This window comes from Sapajus apella, unplaced genomic scaffold (genome assembly GCF_009761245.1).
Source record: "Sapajus apella isolate SASKATOON/1434 unplaced genomic scaffold, GSC_monkey_1.0 scaffold137, whole genome shotgun sequence".
In the NCBI taxonomy this organism is placed as follows: domain Eukaryota; kingdom Metazoa; phylum Chordata; class Mammalia; order Primates; family Cebidae; genus Sapajus; species Sapajus apella.
In genome coordinates, this window is record NW_022437077.1 from 2,578,413 (window position 1) to 2,602,249 (window position 23,837).

The window sequence follows — 23,837 nt, forward strand, 5'->3', positions numbered from 1 at the left end:
ACGCCGGCTCCTGGAGCCTCCAAGTCCTCAGCTCTTTTCCTCAGTTAGAATGTCACCTCCACAGGAACAGGAATTTTGTATGGATTTCTCCCATGTCCAGCTGAAGCCTAATCCTGGTAGCTGAGCCAACAGACTCCGGCTGTGCCATTCCCTGATTCTCCCCCAACACCTGGTGAACAGCAGGTGCTCCTTGCACACTCGCTGGATTTCACTTTCAGGTCTCTGAAGGAAAGGGAGTTTGTATCTATCTGTCTTCTCCCCCGCTGCCAACCCCCCCCCCCTCTGTGGGGAGGAGAAGCGGTTCCTTCTTGGGAGTGGTGAGAAAGGCCCTCATGCCCTGTGGAGGGCTGTGCAGGTGTTCTTGTCCTAGGAACTGACACCATGGGATGGAGTTACAGACTCCACCGAAAGGCTAGCTTCCAGCTGGAATGTCTCCTGGGGCTTTGATCACACGCTTGCCGTCTGATGTTACAAGCTGCCCAGTGCAGGACATGGCCCTCAGGACATGGAGACAGCAAGTGCCACACTCAAAGCCCAATCCTAGAAAACATTAACTGGGCCAACATCCTCCAGCTACCCTATCCCCTCAGGGAACAGCAATTCCGAAGACGAAGATGGGTCTGGTGAGCTCTCCAATCCAAAGCAGAAACACATAATTTCACTTTTCTGCCATATTTGTATTCGTCACTCACCCTCTCATCTTTAAAGTCAACAGCAGGCCGGACGCAGTGGCTCACGCCTATAATCCTAGCACTTTGGGAGGCCAAGGCGGGCGGATCACAAGGTCAGAAGATTGAGACCATCCTGGCCAACATGGTAAAACCCTGTCTCTACTAAAAATATTTTAAAAATTAGCTGGGCGTGATGGCATGTGCCTGTAGTCCCAGCTACTTGGGAGGCTGAGGCAGGAGAATTGCTTCAACCTGGGGGGCAGAGGTTGCGGTGAGCCAAGATTGTGCCTTTCCAGCCTGGGCAACAAGAACAAAACTATGACTCAAAGAAATAAAAATTTAAAAAAATAATAATAAAGTCAACAGTAAATGGGAAAATGAAGAATCCTGGGAGTTGGAAAGCATGTCAGAAAATGGTCATTCTCATGTGTAAACTGCCAGGACCTCCTCGGGCAGTGACTTGACAGTGTGTATCCAGAAACCTCAACTTTTTTCATACCTTTGAGCTACTAAATCAGTTTACAATAATCTATTCTAAGAAAAAAATCCAAGATGTCCATGAAGATAAAGTGTACAAAGATGTTCACACAGTATTATTATTTTTTTTGAGACAGGGTCTCGCTGTCACCCAGGCTGGAGTGTAGAACTACAATCATGGCTCACTGTAGCCTCAACCTCCTGGGCTCAAGCCATCCTGTTGCCTCAGCCTCCTGGGTAGCTGGGACTAAACCATGCCCAATTTTTTTTTTTTTTTAAAGAGATGGGAATCTCATTATGTGAACCAAGTGATCCTCCTGGCTTGGACTTCCAAAGTTTGGGATTACAGCCCGGAGTCACTGCACCCGGCCCACAGTATTACTTATAATAGCAGGAAACTAAAGACACCAAAATGAGTTTCTAAATGGACATGTTAAATGTCCTAAATGGACAATGGAGAATTATTAATATATACATATTTAACTTATTTATATCTAAATGAAATACCATTCAGGCATTAAAATTACACTTGTGAACATTTTTTAAAGACATGAGAAAATGTTCACATATAGTTAAATGAAAAATAATCTGATATAATTACCTACATTAATATTTTTATAAGATTTTTATATCGGTTATATTTTCTTTTTTATAGTGAACACATTCACTTTGTCTTAAAATTAGATTATGTGTTGTGTGCGGTCTAAAATTCAAAAGGTACAAATGGACAGAGATAAGAGCGTAGTCTCCTTCCCATCCTATCCAGACACCCTCCCCAAAGCAAGCATATTCTGGTGTCCTTCCAGACAAAATCTATAATATATACGTGTTCCCTCTTTTTCTCCTTCCCTTCCTTTTTCCTTTATTTAAAATAAAATTTTGTTTTCCATCTTGCCTTTTTTTTCATTTAAAAATATGTCTTGGCTTTGGGAGGCCGAGGCAGGTGGATTGCTTGAGGTCAGGAGTTGAGACCAGCCTGGCCAATATGGTGAAACCCCATCTCTACTAAAAATACAAAAATTACCTGGGTGTAGTGCACGCCTGTAGTCCCAGCTATTCAAGAGGCTGAGGCAGGAGAATTGCTTGAACTTGGGAGGCAGAGGCTGCAGTGAGCTGAGATTACACCACTGCACTCCAGCCTGGGTGACAAAGTGAGACTCTATTTCAAAAAATATATATATATGTACATATGCCTTGGAAACAACTGTAGATCGCTCTGAAGCCATTACAGCACTGATTACATCAAGACACTGAAAACAAACCCAAAGTAATAACTAAATTGTTCCTTTTATTGTCCACACGATCACCATTGTAGATTGATTTAATTACTTCCCTATTGATGGGCCTGAGGGTTGTTTCCATAAATGTGTAATTGCCACCTCAAAGGACTTTTTTATTATAATAGGTATTGCAAAATTCTTCCCACAGAAGTTAGTTCCTGTCTCTCAGTCTGTTTTGTGCTGCTACAACAAAATGAGTCTGAGTAATTTCTAAAGAACAGAAATTTATTTCACACAGTTCTGGAGGCTGCAAAGTCCAAGATCAAGGTGCCAGCCTGTGGTGAGGCCTGCTCTCTGCTTCCAAGGCAGGACCTTGAACACTGTGTCCTCATAGGGCAAATGGCAGAAAGGCAAAAAGGGTCAAACTCACTCTCTCAAGCCCTTTTATTTATTTATTTATGAGATGGAGTCTTACTCTGTCGCCCATGCTGAATGCAGTGGGCACGGCCTTGGCTCACTGCAACCTCCTCCTCCCAACTTCAAGCAATTCTGCCTCAGCCTTCCAAGTAGCAGGAATTACAGGCTTGCTAATGTTTGTATTTTTAGGAGAGACAAGGTTTCACGATGTTGGACAGGCTGGTCTTAAACTTCTGACCTCAGGTGATCCGGCTGCCTTGGCCTCCCAAAAGTGCTGGGCTTACAGGCATGAGCCACGGTGCCTGGCCTCCAGCTCTTTTACAAAGGCACCTAATCCCATTCACAAGGAAGGCGCCCTCATGATCGAATCACCTCTTAAACACCCTACCTTTTAACATTATCACATTGGCATTTTGGAGGGAACATATTCAAACTATAGCAATTCCCAGAAGGTTTATGAGATGAGTACTTTGCTTCACCAGATTCATCTTGATGCTGTTTTGTTCCTAATCTAAAAGGTGATTTTAAAAATAGTGCCTGATTGTTTTAGTTCCTACTGCACCTAGGAGCAAACCTGAGCCTCTTCCCATATGCATCTCTTTCTCTGTTTACTGTTTCTTCAAATCCCTTTGTCCATCTCTAATGGATTTTAGGTCTTTTTCTTACTGATTTGTAGGAGCTCTTAATATATTAAGGCAATTGAGTCTTTTGACTAGTTAGTATTTACCAGTATTTTTTACTTGTCATTTGTACTTTATTTTTAACACTTCTCCCCACACACATTTTTTATATTCATTAGTAAAGTTAATCTATATTTTATTTTATGGTTTCTGGGCTTTGGAATATAATTAGAAATGTCTTCCCCACTCTAAGATTAGTAAAGAAACCCCCTTGTTTATTTCTGGTACTTGGTTTCTTGAGACAGTCTCGTTCTGTCACCCAGGCTGGAGTGCAGTGGTGTCAGCTTAGCTCACTGCAACCTTGAACTCCTGGGTTCAAGGGATCCTCCTACCTTAGCTTCCTGATTAGCTGGGACTACAGGTGCATGCCAACATGCCCAGATAATTTTTTTTTAAGAGATGGGGTCTCACTATGTTGCCCAGGCTGGTCTTCATCTCCTGGGCTCAAGTGATACTCCTGCCTGAGCTTCCCAAAATGCTGGGATTACAGGTGTAAGCCACCATGCCTGGCCTCTAGTACTTTTATGGCTTCACTTTTCATATTTAAATCTTTGATTGATCTAAAATTTATTTGTAATAAGCTATGAGTTACAGAGCCACCTTCATTTTTTTCTACCTATCTCAAATCATTTGTGGAGTAATCCATCATTTCCTTACTGATTTGAAAAGTTATCATTGTTAACATACATGAGGGTCTGTTTCTGAATCTTTGAATCTCTTCAACTGATCTATCTACTCATGTACTAGTAACATGTTTTCTATTACTTTAGCTTTAAATTAAAAAAAAATAACTGTAGGTTTCCTTCTCATGGTTCAAATCTTTTTTGGCTTTGATTTTTTTTTTTTCTGGCTGTTTTTGCTAGTCTGTTTTTTTATAAGTTTAATAGTCATTTGTCTCTAGAAGAACTTTTGGGTTAAAAGAAAAAAAATGTCATTTAACTTGTCCCCCAAATTCTCTTGTATTTATCAGGACTGCACTAAATGTATATAGTAATATCTGGTACCTGAATATAGATGGAAATCACATTTTTATGATACTGAGTCTTTTTTCTTTCACAATTCCTCTCCTACAAGGTCAGGCACTCGGACTTCCCTTTTGTTCCTCCGGGTGCTCCAAAGGGCTGACCCAATGCCCGGCATGTGCTGGTGCTTGACTCTTACTACGGAATGAATGATGAATTACTGCATGAGTTCTACTTCTGATTTGCAAAGTTAAGTGCCTTCCATGTATTCTCTCATGTAACCCTAAACACAATGAACCGGCACTATTCTAATCCTCATTTTAAAAATGAGGAAACTGAGGCTTAGGCAATAAAGCAACTGCCTCCAACTTCTTGGAATGCTCTTTTACATTCTCCTAGTTCAACACCTTGACTACTTGTATACCCCCTTAATTCCATCCTTTACTCTCTTGTACTGTTTCCTCTAACTGTTCTACACATCTCATCCTCTCTCATGACATCATCTTCCATTCATTTCAATGTCGATGCTCTCACTGCGGAGCTGCAGACATCTGGCTGAACCCACCCGGAGGATATGAACAGAATTATGCTCTCCCTCCTCCAGGACTCCCTCTCATTCATTCTCTTAGTCAACAGCCACCTCCATAATCAATTATGCAAGTCAAAAGCCTATTACCCTTAACACATGCCTGACTTCTTCCTCTCTTTAAAAAGGCATCCTGCACCTTAAAGCTCAATTACCCAGGTTCATTTATTTTCTCTCTTCAGTACTTCAGGTCCATCCTCCCATTTTCTCCATGCAATAATCATGGCCTCGGTTAGGCTTCATCATCTCTATTCGGTCTATTCCAACCTTCCCCAATCGTTTTTTCTGCCTCCAGTCTTCTCACTTATTCCTCGTCTTGCCCCCCACCCCTCCCCACCCCCAATTCATCCTCAAGCTCTCTGTCCTTTGCTTCAAGGGGGACATTCCCAAACATCAGCTGGCTCATCCTCACACCCAGCTCAGAAACCTTCAATGATTAAAAAAAAAAAAAAAATCAGGCAGATCCATTTAAGTCTACTGACATGGAAGGATGTTCTCAATAAATGATTCCTAATATGCCCGAACACATGGGTCTACAATCTTTTCTCTCTTGAGTTCTGAGTCTTTACTTTCAATAGCCCATGACCTATCTCCAGCAGGGAGACAGCTTTGATTCATTCAGGACTGTCACAGGGCGAACAGCTGTTCAATTAATGAAAAGTTGTAGACTCTAACTGGAAGACATCACAGAGCTCATCTAGACAAGCCTCTCATCAACAGGTGCAGAAACTGAGGCTCAGAAAGGGAAAGGGTCTCGTCCAGGGTTCTTGATCTAGCAGTCCTAACTCCTGGTCCAGAGCTCTCTTAGCCACATCACACTGCCCCCTTGGGAGTCCCTAATGACATTACAAATCTCTGAGGGGAATGGGTGGCAGGGTAGAAGGCATCTAGGGTGCTCGTCCAGCCCAGCTGTTTACCAGCTGTTTACCAGCTGTGAGGCCGTGCACAACTCCCCTCACCTCAGCAAAGCAGGGCTAACAGTCACACCCTGCAACTCAGGGGGCTGCTGTGAAGATTCAATATGATGATGATGCAGAAAGTATACTGAGTGATGTGGAATGTAAACGGCATGCAATTAATAAATTATTCGTATGGTTCATTTGTGGGCTGAGTTAGTAAAACCTGCCTTTGGACATTTCATTCAGCTCCTTTGTTTTTACTCTGTTTAATGGTGCTACCGAAGACTAAAACTTCCTTCTTTGGTGCTTTACAGTGTTGAGTGGTAAGAATATAAATTCCACAGAAGTGGTGTCCCTGGCTGGTGTGTTTACTGTTACGTCCAGAAGGCCCGGCACATACTTGAAGCTCAATGAATAGTTGATGAATGAGTGAATAATAGAAGATGTTCTAGATTACAGGGAAGAAAGAGGAAAGAATGTGCGGCCCTGCATCTTAACAGTGGCTGAAGATCTGGTTCAACATCCAGGCAGCAGGGTGACCCCTGATGAGTCCCCTTTTCTCTCTCAGCTTCCTTTCCCACCATCTGAATAATGAAGTTTGAAATATCATCTCCAAGTCTTCCAGTCTTTCTTACTTTCTTCCTTTTTTTTGAGACAGTGTCTCACTATGTCGCCCAGGCTGGAGTGCAGTGGCACAATCTCCACTCACTGCAACCTCCGCCTCCCTGGTTGAAGTGATTCTCCTGCCTCAGCCTCCCAAGTAGCTGGGATTACAGGCATGCGCCACCACACCCAGCTATTTTTTTTTTTTTTTTGTAGTTTTAATAGAGATGGGTTTCACCATGTTGGCCAGGCTAATCTTCAACTCCTGACCTCAAGTGATCCACCTGCCTCTGCCTCTGCCTCCCGAAGTGTTGGGATGACAGGCATGAGCCACCACATCCAGCCTCCAAGCCTTCCAGTCTTGATATTTCATTTGTTCATTCAATGTACTGAGCACCTTCTATATGCCAGGCATTGTGCCAGGCACAGGGTATACACTGGAAACTAAAAAAGATAGTTACCATGTGTAAAAAGAAAAAGGCACTGAACAAGTAAATGAATCTATCATCACAGATTATGATATGTGCTATGGGAGAAGAGGAGAAGGTTCTCTGCATGTGGATCATTGAGTTAATGGCTATATGAACAGGAAAGGCCTCTTTGAGGAGGTGGTTTTTGCTGAAATCTACAGAAAAGTTGGATAGAGAGTGACCCAGAGAGCCAACAGGCAATCTGAGTCTAAAAACAATCTAGAATCTCCTAGCTCAGCCTGAGCCCTATGGGGTGCTAAAGAACGAAGCTCTTTCTTTTCCTCATCCTCAGGAGGTTTTGGTGTCTTGTGGGATCTGAATGACTGCCAGACATTTGATTGACCTTGAATGCCCAGGACAAAGGGTGAAGCCCTTATACTCTGTCCCCAGACCTTTTGGGGCCCTGGGGTCAGAGATTATGATGCCTGCAGGTGCTTGCTCAGGGCATTTCCCCACAGGAAGCCACTTCTCCCCTGGGTTTTTAATACTCCCCCTAGCTTTGTAAATTGGAAGAGGCCCCAGGCTCTGCCAAGAGCTACATGGTCTGTTCCAAGTCTGCAGCTATTAGTCCTCATTGCTCAGGCAGATTCCATCACAAGCTCCAAATTGTTTTCCAAATATACTAGAAAGGTCATTTCCTGTTTTTTTTTTTCTTTTTTAAAAATTCAGTATTTGCAGAGACCATACAAAAAGCAAACAGATTTTGCAGAAAACATGAAGCACAGAAGTGGGACTTGGTCTCACAGGAGAAGTTTTATCAGGGGTGGGCAAAATACTTTCTAAGGCTTCTCTGAGGGAAGAAAGGGCCATGGAAACAAATGTCAGGGCCTACTGAACTGGCATTCGTCAAATTCCAAGGGTAGCGGCTTCTCTCTGTGATGGAAAGCCAGAAAAGAGAGGGACTGAGGCCAAAAGAAAACTCAGGGCCACAAATTGAGAACATTCCAAGAAGCTGGGAAAGGACAGGACTGCTGGTGCTAGCCACGTGTCACCTGCCCGGGGCTGGCTGCAAAGCCCTACCCAGTGCCTTAGGGACATAACCAACACAGGGTCACCAGAGAGGAGCCTGTTGCCTGCCTGGGTAAGTGCCTGCTGCCATTCAAAGAGTGACCCTGGGTGAGGCTTTGTTTGGAGGCAGAGAGGCAAGGCCCTGGCCTCTGCATCTACAAGGCCTAGACCCAAGCAGGCCTGGGTGCAGTGGTAGGGAGGGAAGGGCAGGGTGCTGGAGTCAGACAAGGTCCTAAGCGACTTCCACGCTGCCTTTCCCCAGGGACACCTTTCTGTCCTCCTCTTCCAACTCATTTCTTCTAAGACCACTCCCCTCATGGGACTTCCAGACACCACACCCTCTGGGCCTTTCTCCTACCACTCTGCACAGCCACCCCCTCCTGCTTGGACTTTTATCTTAGGATGCTAATCTCTTCTGTTTGCTCCCTAAGGGCTCTTATCTGTTCCCTGAAATATTCTATGCTGGTGACCCCCAAAGAGCCCCAACCCTCTCTTAAGAGCTCTAGATTTGTGACTCAGCCTATTGAGCATGTCATTTGGCTATACCACCAGAACTGCAAGCTTCAGATGTCAAGCCACCAGCCTGCTTGCCCTGGCCTTCCCAGCTCAGCAAGGGCACTGCCATCTGCCCAGCTGGAAACCTGGGACTATCCTTGACCTCCTTTCTCCTTCACCACCCATGGACAAATTTTCACCAAGTCCTGTCATTTATTTTTTTCCTTAAAAAATTTTTTTTTTTTTTTAAGAGATAGGGTCTCACTATGCTGCTCAGGCTAGTCTTAAATTCCTGGCCTTTAGCAATCCTCCCACCTTGGCCTCCCAAAGAGCTGGGATTATAGGCATGAGCAACAGTGCCCAGCCTGGTCCTTTTGTTTCTACCTGCAAAACAGAGCTTGACTCTGCTGACCTCTCTCCTCCACCTGTACCATTCAGGGTCCAGGATGTCTCCCTGGGACCCTCAGCAGAGCCCCTGACCAGAGTCCTATGTCCCTCTCACCCCTAGCCCAAGGTCTGTTTTCTATATGGCAGCCAGGGTAATGTTCTCAAAATGAAATTGGGTCATTGGAATTTCCCTGCTTGGTTCAACCTTTGATGCTTTTCTGTTTCACATCTAGTGAAGTCCACATTCCTGAAGCCAGGCCCTGAAGTCCTGCATGGATCTGGCTCTGCCTGCCTCTGCAAATGAGCCTTTGTCCCATTTCTGCTCCCTTCTTGGTCCATTTTGCTCTGGTCACACTGGGCCTCTCTTTAAATCCTCAAACTTCATTTAATTCCTGACCTCAAAGCCTTTACTAGACTATTTCCTCTGTGTACAACATTCTCTGTCACCTGCTCTCTATAGAGCCTCTGAAGTGGATAAGCGAATTCCTGGCCTTGGTTTTTCAAACATTCCTGCTCTAGGACCTGACATGGGGCTCCTGTAGGGCACACAGCCTCCTGAGTTCCTCCGCCCCCAACTACTATGTGTCAGGAAAGCCCCGGCAGAGCTGGCCGGAGGCTAATGTGATGGAGTGGACGCCACAAGAACTTCAGAGTCTCAGCTGCTGTCCGTTCAGCAGCACATGGTGCTGGGCACCTCACCTGACTGCAGGTGCCCCTTCTATAAAATGGGAGGGCTCACACCTGTCTAAAAAGGTGGCTGTGGGGATTAACTGGAGCCAACCGTTCTTTCTTACTGCATGCCAGACTGTGCTAAGCATCTTACAAGCATTATCTCATTTAATTTTATAGCAACTCTATGACACAAAAGGTATCATTATCCCATAGCCCAAGAGGCAGCTGAAAGTCAGAGAGGTTAAGGGGCTTGCCCAAGGCCACAAACCCAAGGCGTGTGGGGCAGGATGGAGCTTGTGCTACTGGGTTATAAAGCAGGGGAATGGATTAGTATCATGCCTGGCATGTAGGATGGGTTTACTGAAAAGTACCCATTCCCTTTTCTGACCACCTTTTTCCCTTGCCCCCAGCTTCACAGTAAGGCATTTCTGAAGGAAAGACAAGAAAGCAAGTAAGTCCCGGAAAACATTCTACAAGGCTGTCTACAACATACACCCAGATGCATTTCACCCATGCTTAAGCAAACTTCTGTTATGAATATTCAGCTGGAAATACAAACCTTCAGAATCTTTTCAGTGATGTTGGGCTGATTCTCTTAATTCTACCACCACATTCTACTCTTTGGTATCTAACTTCATAGCAATAGTAAAAATAATAATTTTGGGGTATGAATGTTTTAAACTTTTACCTCCTCAGCAGTTATAGCCTACTGGCAGGGCGGTGTTACTACTTCACATAGGGCCAGGGCTACGGACTGGAACTGTGACACCAACTATCTTTAACCCATGAAAGTCTGTGCTTCCACGGAGGTCTTTGGAAAGCAGCAGAACAGTCCAGCTGTATCACTGCTTGGTGCCGGGCATGCTGGGTCCTCCCCAGGCCTCCTGCTGTGTCTGTGTTATCAAACTTGCTGAGGCCTAGTTACACAGCAAGGTTTCCAGAGATTGGCAGTCTCCATCCTACTGTGAGGGGAGGGGCAGGAAGGGAAAGTGAGATCACTTCCTAGCAGGCCTGCCAAAGGCCCAGGAGCTGGGCCACACTCCAGGTCTGCCCATGCCAGGCTGGGTGCCTCTGGACAAGGCTCTTCCCCCTCAAACCTCAGGAGTCTCAAGTGTGGAATGAAGGGGTAAACTGGGTATCTCTGTGGTGGTTCTGAAACATGTATGCAAATTACCTGACATTCCTCCTCTCAGGAAGTGGAGTTTCATTTCAATTTCCCCAAATGACCTCTAACAAATAGGATGTAACAGAAATGATGTTGTGTGACCTCCAAAATGAGGCTATAAAGGGTTATACAGCTTTCACCTGGCTCTCTCTGGGGACACCTGCCTCTAGAGCTTTGAGTTGCATATGGGAACTCTGAGGTGACCATGCCATGAGGAAGTGCAAACAGGCCCTATGAAGTGACCACAGGGGACAGTCCTGAGATGGCCAGAAAGAGCAGCAGCCTGCCAGCCTCCAGTGGTGCTGGCCCCAAACTACTCCAGTTCCAGCCACTGTCTAACTGCAACTGCATAAAAGATCCAAGCCAGAACTGCCAAGCCAAGCTATTCCCAATTCCTGACCCACAGAAACCACGAGATATAATAAACAACTGCTGTTGTTTTAAACCACTGAGTAACAGGGGTGATGGATTACGCAGGAGTGGGTAACCAAAGCAATCTCTAATGTTACTTCTAGCTCTGAGGTAAGGGAAGTAAGAGCTTTCTAGCTCTGAAGGAAGGGCAGGAAAGCAAGGAAGTTCCTAGAAGACTGCTGCTCCCTTCACAGTAGGACAGAGACTGCCACTCTCTGGGAACTTGCTGTGTAGCTGAGCCTCGGCAAGTTTGGATCATACATCCAGAGCAGGAGGCCCGGGGAGGACCCAGCATGCCCGGCACCAAGCAGTGATCCAGCTGAACTGTTCCGCTGCTTTCCAGAGACCACTGGGGAAGCACAGACTTTCATGGGTTGAACGGAGTTTGTGTCAATCTAGTTCCTCTAGAATTCTATAAAATGCATTCTCAAAATACACTGTGGAAAATGAAAAGAAGCAAGATATTATCTCTACAATACTCATGCACTCCCTCAGAAAAATTTGATCCCTCAGTGTATACCAGGTTTGGGACTAGATGCCACAGATACAAAAACAGTAAGAGAGCATATGAGGGAAGTCCATGGTCTAGTTAGGGAGCTCAATTCGTAAACCCCTAATTCTTAACCAGTGGTAGTAGAAGGGCACATATCACAATTACCAGAATCGCTAGAGGCCAGTTTCTAATAGTAATGCTAATAAGGCCAGGTGGGGGGATCTGGTGGGGGGTTATAATTATTCTAATAATGCCGGGTGGGGGGAACTGGTAGGGAATTATTATTATTCTAGTAAGGCTGGGTACGGTGACCAACCGGGTGGGGGATTATTATTAATATTATTCTAATAATGCTGGGGGGGGACCTGGTGGAAGATTATTATTATTCTAATAATGCCACATAGGGGGACCAGGTGGGGGATTATTATTCTTCTAAGAATGCCTGGTGGGGGGACCAGGGGTGTGCTCTCTAGCTAATGTTCACTGTCCTCATCAGCTGCTGTTACTAATGGTTGGGTATCATAGCCCACAACACATGATGAGAGAGAGGAGGTTAGAAACCACTTCTGCATATCCATCTAAATATGCCAGGCAGAGGGCACAGCATGCCAGGAGGCAAGGGGAGCCTGGTGCCCAGAAAGACCAATAAGAGGCCGTGAGGCTGGGGAGCGGTGAGGGGGAGAGGAGGTGAATGGGCTGACAGTCACTGGGGCCTTTCAGGGTCTTCAGGGGCAAGAGCAGACTTTGAATTTTGCTCTGACTTTGATTTTACCCTTAATATGCTAATGCTTCCCTTCCATGCCAATATTCAGAGGCTTCTCACTGAATATTGTAGTATAGGTGAGTGAAGCCCTCAGGCAGTGAGGGAGTCCTTTCACTCACTGCTCAGACACTGCACTGTGTGTCCACAGCCACTGCCAGTGATGGCTGGAGCCCTGCTATCTTCAGCTTCAGATGGGGTGTCCTCCCATCCTTCCTGCCTCCTGACAGAAGTAGGGTTCACAACCCAGAACGTGCCACACAAATAAATACTGGTTGAACAACAACCTCCCTTGTAACCTGGAAGAGCAACATGTGTGCAAGCCAGGGCCCATCACCACTTGAGCAGAGTGTAAGTGTCATCGTACCTTTGAACCACATGAACATCATTTACACAAGGTTCCTAAACCCTTGGTTTTCAGTATTCCAGCCCTCCACCCCCACCTCCAGATACTGGGTCTTCATGGGAATGCCAGCCCCTGGTGAACAGTCCTGTGGAACTCCTAGTGGCCTGGGGCATAGACCCCTTAGCCTGAGCGCCTCTTCGCCTTCCCTGACCCACCAGAAGTGATGAAGTTTCCTTGTCTGCCACCTGCAGCACCTTGACTTCTTTCTAATAATGACTGCATTCAAAATTCATTCCATAGTCATTCAACAAATACATATGGAAATGTCCTGTGATCCAGGCACGATGCTGATATGATTCAGCATCAGTTGATGAATCAGTTGGAATGGCAGATAATGGACCATTATCTGCCATTCCAACCGATTCCAAGAGGGCAGGTACCCTGCCTTTCTTGTTTGTCACCATATCTTCTAAATATAGCACAGCTCCTGACATATAGGTTTTAATCACTCAGTGACTAAATAACCATCTGGGTCCTGGCTCCTGACTAAATAAATAATAACAATGGTAACAGTAAAACAAAACAAAAATGTATTTAAAATTAATTTATTTAAAATTTAATAAAATTAAAAAATGGCTACCACTTGTGGGGTGAATACACTATGTTCAAACATGTTGACATGTTTGGGGTGCTGGGCGTGCATTTTTGTGATTGCACTGGGGGCACCACACAGGACAGTTGTGCTTTTATGGAATAACAAGTACTTGGAGCATCCCAAAGGACAGCTGTACGTTTATAGTTATAATTGTGAACTTCAGCAATATTTGGTACCGTATCACAGTTCACACCTAAGCAGAACAACAGAGGCCTGGTGTGGTCTCCCATGATTCTGGAATCTGAGAGGCTGGTGCCCAAGGGAGCACACTGGCCCACAACACGCTGGGTTCTCCCTAGACCAGTGCTCTTAAACTTTAAGAGTCACAGACACATTTGAGAGTTTGAGGAAAGCTACGGATACTCTGCCCAGCAAAGTATATACTCTCTCTGTGTGTGTAACCATACCTATGATTACAGGGGGCTCTTAAATCCCTAACACCTACCCATAAGCCCCTGGCTAAAAACCCCAGCTCTAGACTTCACATGACCCTGCATTCTTAAGGTTTGGAGGCTCTGGATCTCGACTCTCCAAGCTGGAACAGAAGCCTTCCTAAAATGGCCTTGGCCAGAAAACTAGTCCTGGGAGCTCAATGCAGCATCCTAGTCACTGCAAACATCTGCAACCAGGGGATTCCCAGGGGCCCTGAGTCAGAACAGGTCACAAGATGGCTGGCTTAGAAAGCTGCTATGGCAAGGCCCTGAAGCCTTGCTGATAAGCAGCCAAACAGTTCCAACCTCAAGGGAGCTTTCCTCCGGATGAGACCCTTGCTATGACAACAGTGAAAAGGACTCTTAGGAGAGGTGCTAGAGGCAGAGTAGGCCAAAAGAAGGAATTCAAAGGAGCCGGAAATCCCCCAGACTCCCAAGACTACTAGGACCTGGAGAAATAAAGGCTGGATTTTCTGCTCCAATTGCAAGGAGACAGAGCTGAAAGGTGGTGATAGGGGTGGGAATGGGGGAGGCAAGTGAGCTATCGATGAGAGCCTGTACGGATTGGGGCTCCACCAATTGCCAGCTGTGTAATGCTGAACAAATCACTTAACATCTCTGAGCCTCAGTTTCTTCTTTTGTAAAACAGAGATACCAACCCCCAATCCTTAGGGTTGTTGTGAAATTAAAGGAAATTCATGCATAATTTTTTTTGAGTCCTTTCCTCCTAAGAACTTGAAAAAGTAAGGAATGAAGGAAACACAGGATGATAGTTGAGAGCTCACTCTAGTCTCAGAAGAAACTTGTTAGGCAAAATTCCTGACCTCTCTGAGCCTCAGGTTCTTCATATGTGAAACAGGGACAATGATACTTTCCTTGCAAGGTTCTACTGGGATTAGAAGGGATGGATGTATAATGCATGGCTCACATGATGAGACGCTCAATAAAAGGTGGTGGTTACTATTATCAGAAAAGCAAAGCTAAATTCAAGAAGTCGTTTTGGTGTAGCTGAAAAATAGAAGATGTGGAGCTAAAAAAAGCTCAAGTGAAATCTTGGTTATGCAACTTTCTAGCTCTGGTACATTGGCCAAATGATGTAATCTAGTCTCAAAAAGCCTCAGTTTCCTCCTTGGTAAAACATGGATAATAACAGAAGCTACCTAATTAGACACTGGATGTAAAGGTTTAGCCCAGCATTGGCACAAGGGCACTCATCCATATGCTATAAACCATATTCTTTGGGCTTACACACAGCTTAGGGTATGACTGATGGCTTCCTGTGACCTAGGCAGATTCTTTAATTTTTTTTTTCAGTTTTATTAAGTTATAAATGACAAATAAAAATTTTATATATTCACACTGTGACATGACTACCACAATCGAGCTAATTAACATATCCACCACCTTACACAGTTACTTTTTGTAGTGAAAATACTTAAGATCTACTCTCTTAGCAAATTTCGAGTATACAATACCATATTGTTAACCATCATCACGATGCTGTACATTAGGTCTCCAAAATGTCTTCATCTTAGACCTGCAAGTTTGTACCCTCCATTTCCCCAACAACCCTTCTACTCTCTCTGAGTTCAACTCTTTTAGATTCCACATATAACTGAGATCCTGTAGTATTATTTGTCCTTCTGTGTCTGCCTTTTTTAACTTAGCATAATGTCCTACAGGTTCTACCATGTTCTTGCAAATGTCAGGATTTTCTTTTTTTTTTTTTTTTTTTGGGGGGGAGTTTCGCTCGTTACCCAGGCTGGAGTGCAATGGGGCGATCTCGGCTCACCGCAACCTCCGCCTCCTGGGTTCAGGCAATTCTCCTGCCTCAGCATCCTGAGTAGCTGAGATTACAGGCACGCGCCACCATGCCCAGCTGATACTTTGTATTTTTAGTAGAGACGGGGTTTCACCGTGTTGACCAGGATGGTCTCGATCTCTTGACCTCATGATCCACCCGCCTCGGCCTCCCAAAGTGCTGGGATTACAGGCTTGAGCCACCGTGCCCGACCCAGGATTTTCTTTTTTAAGGCTGAATAATATTCCTCCCTCTCCCCCCCCCACCCCGTGTGTGTGTGTGTGTGTGTGTGTGTGTGTGTGTGTGTGTGTGTGTTGATTACTATAGCATTATAATTTTTTTTTTTTTTTGAGACATGATCTCACTCTGTCAGCAAGGCTGGAGTACAGTGGCATGATCATGGCTCACTGCAGCCTTGATGAGATGCTTGGGCTCAGGTGATCCTCCCACCTTGGCCTTCTGAGTAGCTGGGACTACAGGTGTACACCACCATGCCCAGCTAATTTTTGGATTTTTTTTTTTAATAGAAACAGGGTTTCACCATGTTGCCCAGGTTGCTCTCGAACTCCCGAGCTTAAGCAATCCTCCTGCCTCAGCCTTCCAAAGAGCTGGGATTACAGGTGTGAGCCACCACATCCAGCTTACAATATTATTTGAAATCAGGTTGTGTGATGCCTCCAACTTAGTTTTTCTTGCTCAAGACTGTCTTAGTTATTTGAGGTCTTTCGTGGTTCCATTTTAAGATTATTTGTTCTACTTCTATAAGCAATGCCATTGGAATTTTGATACGAATTGAATTAATCCTATAGATCGCTTTGGGTAGTATGGACATTTTGACAATATTGATTCTACTGGGCAGATTCTCTAAATGGTTTGGTGTGGACACAGACAGCCTCAATTCTTTCCAAAACTGGGCATTAGAGATCTTGTTCAGCCAGGCAGGATTCTCACTTTTACTCTCTCCACTGGCTTCACTGGCTCCTCTAAAGGAGTTTTCCTCATGGCCGGGAGATAGGGAGTGACTTCAGTGTCCATGGCAAACCACATGAGGGGGTGGCCTTCTGGTAGAAGGAATAACTATGCTTCCCGGGATGCATGGCCTGCCTTCCTTGCTGAGGTGCAAAGGAGAGTAGCCTGGGAGATAAGCAGGCACATTCCTTGCTGCCAAGCAGTTTGCCCATATGGTGGGAAGGCAGCAGCCCTGTTTAACGCACTTGGGGAAAACGACTGATTGAAGGGAAGTGCTAAGTGGGCACGCTGACCCCAGGATTCAGACCATGTTTTGTTTGTCTGGGGGCTCTGTATAGGATTTTCAAGGTTTGTAAGAGAATCCCTTGATTCCTCTGTGTCCTTTGCATTGTCTGAAAGGTCTGAAAGAGCACCAATGGAATGTCAAGCACTGTGCACAGAAGTCAGAGAGCATGGCCTCTAGACTCCAGCTCTTCTCCTTCTTCCTGTGTCACTACCAGCAAATAGTTCCACCTCTTTGAGTTTCAGTTTCCTCATCTATACAATGGAGATAATATATATGTACTTCATAAAATCAAACTAAATGAGACTAAGAAGCAGGTAAGTGCTTATCATGTCTGGCACATGGCTTAAATAATAGTTCTAGAAACTTTGCCCAAGCACTTTTTTGTCTGTGGGTGTGGCCAAGAACACACCTGGCCTTCACTCAGTGTTTGCTCCCTCTCCTCTGTACACTGATCTTTATGTGCCGCAGGGAGAGAGAGCTGTGAGACTGATCCCAAGGCTAAGGTGTCTTCACGACTCTTATCCCAGGAGATAAGCTGCAGCAACAGGATGCACTTAATATGCTCTTGAGGATTTCAACAAATCCTTACATAACAAGCAAACCAGAGAGATTTCTCCGGAAGCCCTAGCTAGGCACGTAAAATATTCAGGTGAGATGAGAGAAAAGAAGAGTAATACTCACTATCTTCATTTAATAAAGAAGCTGAAGCTCACAGGTGTGAAGTGACTTGTCCAAGGCCACCTGTACGCTCTGCTTTACACTAAGTGCCCTGACCCACCCACCCACCCACCACCACTTCCTCTTTTCTCTCCAAGGAAATTATCTTAGACTTGGGGCTCTGTCCCTGCCTTCTTGAAGGTCCAAGGGAATGAGGAACACAGGCGCTAAGAGAGGTGATGAGAATGCACCGGGCAGAGTTGGAACTCCCTCAGTCCTTTACCCAAACTGGAGCTAAGCCTGACTCACACCTCTCTCCTGCTTAAAAGCCTCCAGTGACTTTCCATTCAGAACCATCAGGATAAAGTTCAGATTCGTTGATGGCCACTTCCAGACTCAACTCCAGCCAGGGCATCCCCTCTGCACTGTGCGCAGCCCATGGAATTCCATGGAGTACCACGACCCTGAGCCCCCAGGCCTTCGCCATGCTGCTCCGCAAGCCCACAGCCTCTCCCTGTGCCTGCTCCAAGTCATCTCCTGCACACCTTTCAAACCTCAGCACCCTCTGCCCACTAGCCCTCTGGACCTACCGCAGACTACTGCTACAACTCTACCGTCAGCCAGACCCATAAGCTTCCTGAGGGCAAGGACTGTGCCACTTGTGCTTTGTTATCTAATGTCCAATTTACAGAAGATGCTCCATAAATATCTGCTAAATAAATGTCAAAATGAGAAAAGCTTTTCCTGGCTGAGGCAGGAGCCTAAAGTGAGCTGCAGTAGACACAGCTGCACTGCGCCCCTGTGGTGCTGAAGAGAGAGAAAATAATAAGACCTCTCTCTCCTCATGCAGCTTTCAGTCCCCACACCATCCTTAGTTTATGGACAGATGCACAGTGGATTCAGCAAGCTCTTCAGAGCGAAGAGCTCATACCGAGGCTCTCTAGCCTCCTCGTGAAAATTCCAGCTATGGAGAAGGTCCGCGTGGGTATGGGCCAATCTAGAATACCCTTCAATTCTGATACCTTAACAATTACATCCATGGATGCTGATGGATGCCTAGTGGGTGAGAAGATGTCTGTGGACCTGGTACTTCCAACTTGATGATTCAAAGAAATTCACCAGATTTGTTGATAAATACTGCTGCTTTAGGTAAAAAGTTGACTATTATGTTACACTGAGTTTAAAAATATTAACTTATTCCAGAAACATTTAGATATCATAAACTATGAACACTGACCCAAGGTGGCGATACTGCCAGGCAGGCCACTCATGCTCTATGAACGCAACTTGTTCTCAGTGGGAGGGACTGCATCTTCATTCATCCTCACCAGACTACTGGGCTGAACCCATTTCTTTGGGTTGGGTTTTGCTTGCTTTTGCTCCTCTTTTACAGCATTAAAATGAAAATTCCCATCATGTGCCCTGGTCTTTGTGAAAACAGCTTTACAGCAAACACTTGGTGGAGAGGAAAGCTGGCACCAGGCCCAAAGTTGGTAGTAACTCCTGTGGATGATTCCTGCTCATGGCCAGGAAACCCATTCCCTCTTAAGCCACTGGAGGTAAACTGTCTTTCTGATGCTATACATATTTTAAAAAACAGCGTAAAAATGGAATCTTGATTGTGATCTTGCAACGTGATGTTATGTATATAACTTCTGAAAAGAGCCCTCCTGCCTTTTCTTCATAGAGTCAAACCTCCCTCTAACTTCATTTGGAACTTACGTATCTTCTTCCTTCAATCAGAAATAAAGGTGTTTGGGCAGAAATGTGTGCTGCTCTGGCAGTATAGCATCAACAGCGTCACTACCCACCTGGTTTAATTTCTTTTTCCTGTTTGCATCTCTTCAAATTTTCCACCGTTGACTAATCAGTATGGGAATTCTAAGGAACCAGAAGAAAAACAAAAATTAGAGCCAGACATACTCTGGGATTATAAACTGAAACAATCTTTTGAAAAGACAAGTTGACAATACTTATTAACACATTAAATGTGCATACATATCCTTTGGGGTCAAATTCCTGGACACATCACATTCCTGAAATGTCCAGGAATTTATACTACAGATATATTTATCTAGTAAAAAGATACTTAGTGAAACATTGTACAGTAGCAAAACCAAGGGGGAAAACAACTTAAATGTCTATTAATAGAAAAAGAGTCAAATTACGGTGTATCAATACAATGAGAAACTATATAGCTATTTCAAAGAATGAAGATTTCATTGAACTGATATGGAAAATGTACAAGCTTGTTAAAAAGTATATTGTAAAATTGCTTATGTTATCCTTTTTTAATTAAAAAAAAAGAACTTAATTTTTTTTTTTTTATTTTAAGAGACAAAGTCTCACTCTGTCCCCAGGCTGGAGTGTACTGGTGCTATCATAGCTCACTGTAGCCTCAAACTCCTGGCCTCAAGCAGTCATCCCCAGGCAGCCTCCTGTGTAGCTTGAGATTACAGGTATAAGCTACTGTATCCAACTCAAATATGAACACGCTTATTTAGCAGTTGTGTACATGCACATTTTAAAAGGTATATAGTTTACACTTAAATAATTTTCAGTATACAAAGAAAAGAGCAAACTATAAGCAATGGTTTCCCATGGGAAACTTCTCTCTTTTGAAAAAAATTTTCTTTTGAGAAATTGTAGGGAAAAAAAAAATGAAAGGCTTTCACTTTGTACATTATCTATTTGTTTTGATTGAAAATTTTTAAGGAGGCATGTATAACTTTCACATTCATTACGCATGCTATGCAAAAAATTCGTATCTAGCAAACATATCAAGTACGAAGGCAAAAGATATTTTCAAACAAAGAATGGGCAAGTTTGCCTTTCACAGACCCCAAGAATATTCTCCAACAGAAAGGAAACTGAACACAGAAAATAAGTGAGATTTTAGAATCAACAATGAGCAAAGGAATTAGTAGGCATATTGGTAAATTTAAATACATACTGATTGAATAAAAAAAAGCTAATAGGAGATACAACAAATGTGATATTTGATAATATTAAATATCTGACAATAACAGAAGAGATAAAATTTTTAAGTTCCTTGAGTATTCAGAACACAGAAACACTGTTTTACTTTCCATAATACATCCATGATGCATATTAAAATTCTAAAGGTTAAAAACAACAACAACAAAAAAATGGAATGCATAAATACCACACCAGTTAGCATGTAGTCAACTTGGGTGGAAAAGCCTAGTTATCAAGAAATGTCAACCCTTTGGAAATCACTATGTAATTTTAATTAAATTTCAGGAAGAATACCAATTGGTTTTCTAGCAGGTGAATGGATAAAATTACTTTAAGTGCATACAGAATAGCCAAAAAAATTGGCCAAGAAATGTCCAGAAAATTATGAAAAATAGGGGATTTGTCTTATGTGATTAAAAAAATGTACAATAAAGACATTATAACAAAAAGATATAGTATTAGCATAAGAATACACAAATAGGCCTGTGGACTAGAACAGAAAGTGCAGAAACATTAACAGATCCAAGTATATATAGAAACTTATTTATAAAAATATGGGATTTCAATGTAAAAGGAAAAGACCTTTTTTTAAGAAATAGTATTGGCATAATTAGAACACAGACCACTTCTTCTTGCTATCTATAAACATAAATTCCAAAGGGATTAAAGATTCTAGATTAAGTTAATTAAAACAATAAAAGTATTAGGAGAACATTTAGGAAAATATTTATATATATTTGATGTATGGAAGTTATTTTTAAATAAGGTAAGAAATCTAGACACTAAGGCCGGGCGCGGTGGCTCAAGCCTATAATCCCAGCACTTTGGGAGGCCGAGGCGAGTGGATCACGAGGTTAAGAGATCGAGACCATCCTGGTCAACACGGTGAAACCCCGTCTCTACTAAAAATACAAAAAACATTAGCTGGGCATGGTGGCGCGTGCCTGTAATCCCAGCTACTCAGGAGGTTGAGGCAGGAGAATTGCCTGAACCCAGGAGGCGGAGGTTGCGGTGAGCCGAGATCGCGCCATTGCACTCCAGCCTGGGTAGCAAGAGTGAAACTCCGTCTCAAAACAAACAAAAAAAAGAAAAGAAAAGAAAAGAAATCTAAACACTATAAAGAGAAACAGAAAATACATTTTTTACAATAAAAAATTTTATATTTTGCAATAAAAAGCAAATGATAGATTTGGAAGAATATTTGTAGCACATATGGTATCCTTATTATATAAATATATAAAGAGCTCCTACAACTTGTTGAGATAAAGGCAAACAAGACTATTCTAAGACTAGGTGAAGGAAATTCACAGAATGAAATGGCCAATTAACATGAATCAATGTTTAATCTAAGTAGTAAAGTAAGCAACTATCAGACACGATTTTCCCCCATTAGCTTGGCCACAAAATCAAACAATAGAGATAGAAAGGAGGGGAGGGAGAGAAGGAGGAAGGGAGAAAAGAAGAATAGTGAGGATATCTAATATTGGTAAAAATTCTGGGAAATGGAAGTACTTGTATATTGCAGGGGAGAATATACATTATTACAACTCTTTGTAAAGTAGGATGGTATTATCTATTAAAATGTTAAATATGGCCAGGTGCAGTGGCTCATGCCTATAATTCCAGCACTTTAGGAGGCCAAGTGAGGAGGATCACTTGAGCCCAGGAGTTTGAGACCAGCCTGGGCAACCTGGGGAGACATGTTTCTACAAAAAAAAATAAACAAAATCAGGTGGGCATGATGGCATGTGCCTGTGTTCTCAGCTACTTGGGAAAGTGAGTAGCCTCCTCACTCCATTTCACTCTTGCCTTCCAATCCATTCCCCACACAGCAAACATCACCCACAAAGGCCGACATCCCCCAGGCCAAGCCTAACTCTCTTAACCTCCTCACCCTAATTTTCACCCATTTCTTCCCTTCCTCTCCCACTGTGCTTTGGCCACAAAGGACTACCCTCAGTTTCTCCAACACTGTATGCTTTCCTGCCTCAAGTGCTTTCACATGTGCACTTCTACCCACCTGGATTATTCCTTCCCACTCCACACACCCTTCTTCACTTCCTTTCCCTCCTTTACTCTTGATATAACTGACTCCTCTTCTCAGTTGTTTTGTTTTGAGATGGAGTCTTGCTCTGTCACCCAGGTTGGAGTGTAATGGTGCGATTTCAGCTCACTGCAACCTCTGCCTCCAAAGTTCACGCAATTCTCCCTCCTCAGCCTCCCAAGTAGCTGGGACTACAGGTATGCACCACCACACCTGGCTAATTTTTGTATTTTTTTTTTTAGTAGAGATGAGGTTTTGCCATGTTGGTCAGGCTGGTCTCAAAATCCCGACGTCAGGTGATCCACCCACCTCAGCCTCCCAAAGTGCTGGGATTACGGGCGTGAGCCACCGCGCCTGGCCCTCTTCTCAGTTTCAACACCACCTCTTCAAGGAAGGCCCCAGCCACACTCTCCTCTTTTGCTGCCCCTGCTTACTGACTTCTTAACGCCACCACTTGTGCTTGTAAACTTCATGCAGGTAAAGGCCATGCCTGTTTTATTTACCATCGTCCACCTATCACCTTGCCCAGTACCTGGCAGACATTAGGTTCTCAACAAATATTGGCTAAACATGTGAAAAATTTATTAAAGGCTCAGCTCAAAGGGTACTGCTCCTCCAATTTCTCAGGCTTTCTACAGGACTCTGTACCCATCTTGGGGCACCTTATCACATATGTTCATGTTATCTGAGTCTTTTTTCCTATCAGGCTGTGAGCAACCTCAAAGTCTTATTTACCCTGACATTCCCCACAGCACCTTGTGTAATGCCTAACACACAGAGGGTTCTTAGCAGTAGGTGGATCCATGCACACATACATGAAACTACAAATGAAGACCGCAGGCTCGAACCAATCCCAGATAGTGGTTTCTCTCCTCCCCAGTGATTGTAAGCCCAGAACACAAGCACCTTTGAGATATGCAAACAAACATGAGACTCTACCCAGGGAGAAATTAAAATTAGAGCTGAACTTGAAATATAGCGGTATGTGGGTGGGGGGGATTGGGAGACCGGCCCTTATTCAAAAACCAGAGAAGTGAAATCACTGAGTGATGATTTATTTTAAGTATGTTTTTCTGTACTATCTAGCTTTTCTTCCCATGAACATATTCTAATTTTGCAATCAGGAAAAAAAAAAAACCACAATAAATGTTATAAAAACAAACCAACGGAAAATCAGTGGTGATTTTAGACTACAAAAATCACCCGTCCCTCTGTTTCCTTACTACAACTTTGGACTTCAGATTCAGGGCCCTGAAAGGTGGGGCCCATACATTTTGTGAGGAAGTGTTCTTT

The 23,837-nt window shown here is 43.8% G+C and overlaps 1 protein-coding gene across 7 annotated transcripts in view; it reads right to left on the minus strand.

The window, feature by feature from the left end:
- The window catches only part of PKIG (cAMP-dependent protein kinase inhibitor gamma), a 98,028-nt gene that overhangs the window by 8,787 nt on the left and 65,404 nt on the right, over window positions 1-23,837 (minus strand). For all 7 annotated transcript variants that reach the window (XM_032263742.1, XM_032263746.1, XM_032263747.1 and 4 more), the window contains one exon: window positions 19,333-19,402. The gene's annotated coding sequence lies outside the window, so the exon portion shown is untranslated. The remainder of the gene's footprint in view (window positions 1-19,332; window positions 19,403-23,837) is intronic.